Source organism: Hyperolius riggenbachi, chromosome 3 (assembly GCF_040937935.1).
Source record: "Hyperolius riggenbachi isolate aHypRig1 chromosome 3, aHypRig1.pri, whole genome shotgun sequence".
Classification (NCBI taxonomy): domain Eukaryota; kingdom Metazoa; phylum Chordata; class Amphibia; order Anura; family Hyperoliidae; genus Hyperolius; species Hyperolius riggenbachi.
The window spans coordinates 86,659,493-86,665,894 of record NC_090648.1 but is presented as its reverse complement, the minus strand read 5'-3'; positions in this window follow the sequence as shown (position 1 = coordinate 86,665,894).

Below are 6,402 nucleotides of genomic sequence, written 5' to 3'. Positions count from 1 at the left end.
GACAAAGTGCCAAGTGCCACGTGCAAAGTGCCAAGTGCAAAGTGCCACGTGCAAAGTGCCAAGTACAAAGTGCCACGTGCAAAGTGCCAAGTGCCACGTGCAAAGTGTCACGTGCAAAGTGTCACGTGCAAAGTGCCAAGTACAAAGTGGCAAGTACAAAGTGCCAAGTGCCACGTGCAAAGTGCCAAGTGCCACGTGCCAAGTGCAAAGTGCCAAGTGCAAAGTGCCACTTGCAAAGTGCAAAGTGCCAAGTGAAAAGTGCCAAATGCAAAGTGCAGAGTGCCGAGTGACAGTCAGACAGCAAAGGAGAAGACACTAGTGCCCACTAACTGTCACACTGGCACTGCTCACAGCACAGCAGTTCTGTAGTAAGCTAACACAGTAGTACTACTTCTCTAACAACTAATAGCACTGACTGCAGTACTACAGTACTAACTACACAATAACACAGTAATTCTATTCCCTAACCTAACCTACACTGTAGCTAAGGCTAGCTGGCTAGCAGGTGGCAGCTGGCCTGGTCTGTGCACAGCACACACACAGACACATAGCAGCTGCAGCAGTCCTGCAGCACACACTCTGACTGTCACTGATTGAAATCAAGCTAGCTACTTAATTAACAATATAACAATTGTGTAGTGATAGTGAATGGGTTAATTACTGAACAGCTTTAGGTTTATCACTGTATACAGCACTTTCTAGGCCAGCAGCACTGGAGCATGTCTCTCAGTGAGCATTCACAAGCAAGGACGAGATTTCTCATCATGGCAGCCCTCCTTCTTATACAGGGAGGCCTGGCCAGGGTTCCTTTCTGTGATTGGGTGCCAGGGCTTATGCTGGGAGCCCTCTGATTGACTCAATGAGGTCAGGTGGGGCTGGTCAGGGTTCCCTTCTGTGATTGGTTGCTAGGGCTTCTGCTGGGAGCCCCTGGGAGCCCTCTGATTGGCTCAATGACGTCAGGGACGTCATCTCCTTAGTTACAGTATCCAGATCCGGATATCCGCCGGATATCCGCGGATATCCGGGTATGCGACCAACTATCCATGGTTGGGCCCAGGTATCCGGAATCCGGCCGGATAGCTGAAAAAAGTTCGGATATGTGCTGGGCCTGGCACAGTATAGCAATTAGCAAGGGTTAGCTGCGACAGACAGGGCTGTATATGCAGTGTCAGTGGCACACACACACAAAAACACATTACAAGAACATTAGCTCTCAAAAGAGCTGTTTTGTGGTGCTTTTTAGCAACAAATATCAGCAAAGAGCAAGCTAACAAGACCTAACTAAGCTTTCCCTACTTCTCCAGCCACGTCTCTCCCTTATATCTCACTACAGGCAGCAGGCAGAGTGAGAACATTTGCGTTTCAATGCGAAAGCGAACCTGCGTTGTTCGCGCAAACAAGTTTGCATGCAAACCGTTCGGGCCATCTCTACTCTTTGGCAAGACAACTCTTTCTTTATGCTGTTTAGATTTCACACTTATGAAGCTCCATCTTATGCAATGGCAGCACTTGGATAACAATCTCTGTTCACTTCTTCTCTCTATATGGTACTATGTTCCTTGTACTTTAGCTCGTTCACTGTCACAGGATGCAGAGTAACTTCAGTACAACTTTTCTCTGTTTCTGCTGCTAGTAGGTTAACAGATCTTGTTGTGTTTAGCTGACAGGTTTTCTTTATCTTAAACTCTCTCTCTCTTTCTTCTTTCTCACAGGCTTTGCACTTAGGTAGAACAGATATCACTTAACATGTACTTTACTGTTATGCTGCAGGGAATACACATTGAGGGACTGATGCAAGCTGACAGGCAAAATGTCTCAGGATCACAGGCAATACTGGCGGCTGAGCTCTACACATCAAATGAGTGGCTTGACAGAGGCCATTTACTCTCTGGCGACACAGTTTAATAACACTAGGCTGTAACCTGGGCACAGTCTTGGTTTCTTAGGCAATACAGTGCTATATTGCAGAAATGTACTGTTTATCATCACAAGGTTACTGTTTCTTTAAGGGTTTATCAGACAGGCAGATCCTAATCACACCACCTTCATCAGAGGCTACAATTCAGTATGCTGCGGTTAACTGTCACTTTTCCTCAAACAAGCACCACTGAATTCTAGCTCTTTTCGGGGGTTTTTTATGACTACTACTCTGATTAAAGTCTGTGGCTTAATGAAGTTGCAATGCTCATACTCATCTGGCTCAATAATGTCTCTCTGTACTAGGCTGGGATCTGGCCTGACGTCTCTTTAGCTTTTCCAACTGCCGCTTGGTCTCTGTCACTTCTGGTTACTCTCTTTCCTTTGCTGTGTGTGTCTGGTTAGCTGCCGCCGGGCCCCCTCTCTGCCTCATGGGGTGGCTGCTGCGGCTGCAGGTCTCTGCTCCCCTCGCTCACCAGTCTCCTCAGCCTATTTCTCATGCCACTCTGCCTCTCGCGCTCTGCTCGCGTGACTTCTGGAATGTTCCCCGCTCTGTGTCTGTGGTCGCCTAGCAATGCAAATACATCCGACCAAATGCTCGCTTTAGGCCTCTATGCGCTGTTTCAGTTCCACAGTGCTACGTCTCTGAACAACAAGGGGAAATTTCGCCTGCTAAACAAATGTTACACCACACATCATTACATTACCAAATCACCTTTTGTTCCATATTTACGGCCATACATAATTATGGTTTGGACACACAATTGATTTTGCCTAATTTTATGTAATTACTCAAAATGTTCATCATTTCATGCCAACTTTAGTGGTTAATAGCAAAAAGGAATATTGGGAACAAGTAAAACATTTTTTTCAAAAAGAGCTTTTAGTTTTGAGATACTGTATATACTCGCGTATAAGCCTGATTTTTCAGCATAAAAATGTGCTGGAAAGTTACCCCCTCGACTTATATGCGAGGAAGTGGAGCAAAACAGATGGTGGAGCAGGTTTTGTTCATGGCAGAGGAGCGTAAGGATTGTGCACTAGCGATCTTGCTCTCTTACCAGCTTGTGCCCTGCTGTGTCTGTGCCCTCCATTCCCTGCAACATGGCGTGTGGTGTGTGCTGCTCAAGACTACCTGTGTCCCCTGGCTTGTGGAGCAGAGCCTGCAAGCAATGTGTCAGCGGTGCAATGATCGGGGATTCTTCCTGTTTGGCAATAGCTGTGTCTCAGATCTATGATGCCATCTAGTGGCTTCTTCAGACACGGCTGTATGATCCTGGGGCATATCTGGCTATGGGGAAAGGGGCTGTCTTGTACTGGGGACACATCTGACTACTTAGGAGGGGGCTTTACTAGGGAGGGGGCTTATACGGGAGTCAATCACTTTTTCCTGGTTTCTGAGGGAAAAGTGGATACCTCGGCTTATACATGGGTCTGCTTATATAAGAGTATATACGGTAATCAATTTTGAAAATGCAAAGGAAAAGGGGTTTTAAACTCATTTTTAAGTTTAAAAAACATTTTTCCTTTGCATTTTCAAAATCATATTATCTCAAAAACTACAAGGTCTTTTTTTTAATGTTTTACTTTTTTTCCCTGTTTCCCTTAACATACATAGCAATTGGTGTCAATAACATGTACGAGGGCTCAGCTATTAACCGCTAAAGTCGGCACAAATTTACACGAAAATTACGCAAAATTGCAAAATAACGGTTCCTGATTACGTTTCCATGCCAAATTATTTAGGCATTTTCTCGAAATTTCACATTACGATTTCACATCGTAATTGCAAATTATGATGTGAAATTACAATAATGCGAAATTTGTGCTCATCACGACTAATTTAGAATTTATAATCTACATCCTAAAACCCTAAACATATAAAGAAAGATAATCATAGGAGTTAAGTCCTGAGTTAAGGCAGAGGAAATGGTTTATTCGCAAAACCTCAGTAAAAGCTGCGTATACACGCTTTGCAATTTTAACAGTATTGATGCCATTGACATAACATGCATTGTGCACATAGGAGTACGAGATGCGCAGGAGACTTGGGCGCAGGATACAGCGGGTAATATGGCTGATCCTGCTACTGCACAAGTCCCGGCTGTATTAAATACTATTCCCCTTCCAGGCCTCCATGGATGGTAGGGAATGAAATAATTTGGCTTCCAGCAATTGCTAAGTGTATAAGTAACTTCAGCTCCATCTTCTGACGGCACTGAAGTTACTCACTGCTGTGCCCAAGTCTCCTGTCCTGGAATGAAAATGTTTGTGCACATAGTGCTACTTGTGTTATGTTTGCATTATGCGAGGTTATACGACCAGTGCATGCATTGTGTACATGACACAAGCTGTGCTTTGTGTAGGCATTGATGATGTAAGGAGTAAAATAGCCATGGGCTGCCTGTGCACAGTAATTTTTTACAATATTTTTGTGAATCAACCTAAGGAGAAAGTTGCACAAAAAATGTGACCCCTGCCCATGTTATGTGTACTGTGTACATAACATGCACTATGTGCCTAACAGAAAGCAGGAGGAAAATAGTGAGTTAATATGTGAGGTAAGATAATTCATGATATCAGTTTTGAGAAGAAACCTCCTAATTTCCAGGATTAATTATACACCCAACTAAAGGGACCCTGAACACACACACACACACACACACACACACACACACCTTACCAAGGGCTTCCTCCTTGGTGAGGTCCCTCGGCGTCTTCTGGGCTCCCTCTGTTCTCCCGTTGGTGGCTTCATTAACTGTGACTTGGCCAGAAGTTGTATGCAACTCTGCATGCATGGCCTGTCAGCGGGCCCGTTGCTATGAACGTTTCTCGAAATTATGAGTCTGGAGGAAGTCCCAGGTAAGTTTAGTATGGCATATTCTTGTTGTGTTCAGAGTCACTTTAAGGACAACGGTGTTCATGAAGTGAGGTTATGTTTACTTTGAATGTTCAGACATTTTAAACAGGAAACCTGTTTCTTTCTGGACAGACTTGGATTTTTCGATGTTTCCCTTCACCATATTTCAGCTTGTATCACACTGCAATTATTCTAAACACATCATTCACCATATCAGATGTTAAATTTAATATATGGATAGGATAATTCATTAAAAAATAAGTGGACCCACTTGTCAGCTAATGTGTATAGACATCTACTGAGAGCTCATACACATTGCCCCTTTGTGTAAAAGTTAAGAACCAATAAGCCACACAGGGAGTTGCATCACTTACAATCAGGTAATCAGATGTGCCCCCCACCCCATATAAGGTAGCTTCCCACCCTCACCCACAGTATAGGTAGCTAGAAGTTCCCCCAGTATTAGGCAGCCCAATTCCTGGTATAGGCATACCTCCCAACTTTTTAAGATAAGAAAGAGGGACATTTTAAGACACGCCCCTGTCACACCTCTAGCCACTCCCCACCACACCCCTCATCATGCATATCACAAAGAATTTGGGACCAAAAGATTTAGTTTTATCATTCAAAACACACTGGTCTGCTCTATTATCATAAAAATTGTCTTAAATTTAACATTTGATAATAAGAAATAGATCAATTTAATTGAATGGAATAAAGTTTAGAGTCAGTTAAACACATTTCTTAGTAGTAGTAGAAAAATACCTATATTAACACAGATATGTACATCAGTCCTGAAAGAGGGACAAATGAGGAAGACAAAAGGGACAGGGTTCCCAAAGGAGACTTTTCCTCCAAAAGAGGGACAGTTGGAGCTATAGAATAGGTAGCCAGATTTGTTACCACAGGATTTGCCAGCAACTATCATCAAGTTAGAGAGCCAGTTGTACCCCCAGTATTAGGTAGCCCCCAAACCCCCCAACATGCAGAGTAGCGAGCGGAGTGCTATAGAAGTGCTGTTACTCACCTTTCAGCCCCAAGATCTCTTCAGCCTGTCACAGGCTCGCAGCGTCTTCTCTTTATGACTCCTCCATGGGATTCTTAAAGTGAGGTGAGTAACAGTACTTCTAAAGCTCAGCTTGTGACTCTGTGTTGGCTGTGCGAGAGGAGGAACTCGAGGAGGAAGAGGGGGGGGGGGTCAGGCATGTCCTCAGGGCTGTGCATCCAGAGGCTGGTGGCTCCCGAGCCTCTGCCTTGGTCGGCCTTGCTCGGAATAATTAACTTTACAGAGGAGGAGCTTTCTACCCATTTTACACACCTGGATGAAACAAATTTGGACACTCCCCTAACCTAACCTCTGTTGTACAACTGTGTTTTATGTGCTTATATGCTATTAATCTTAGATGTATTATTCACCTCACCAATGCAAACTATAGAGCTGAACTGAAGGAATTGCTTTTTCTTAGCAAAACTGGAATTTAACTTTAAACTGTTGGGATTTATTCTGTGTGTAACCCCCTTTCTTCCATCTACTCACCTTGGTGACAGTACATATCTGGAGAGCTTGTCAGCATCTTTAAACTGTACAATGAGGTGCACAGCAGGGGAAAGAGACTCAGGAGATG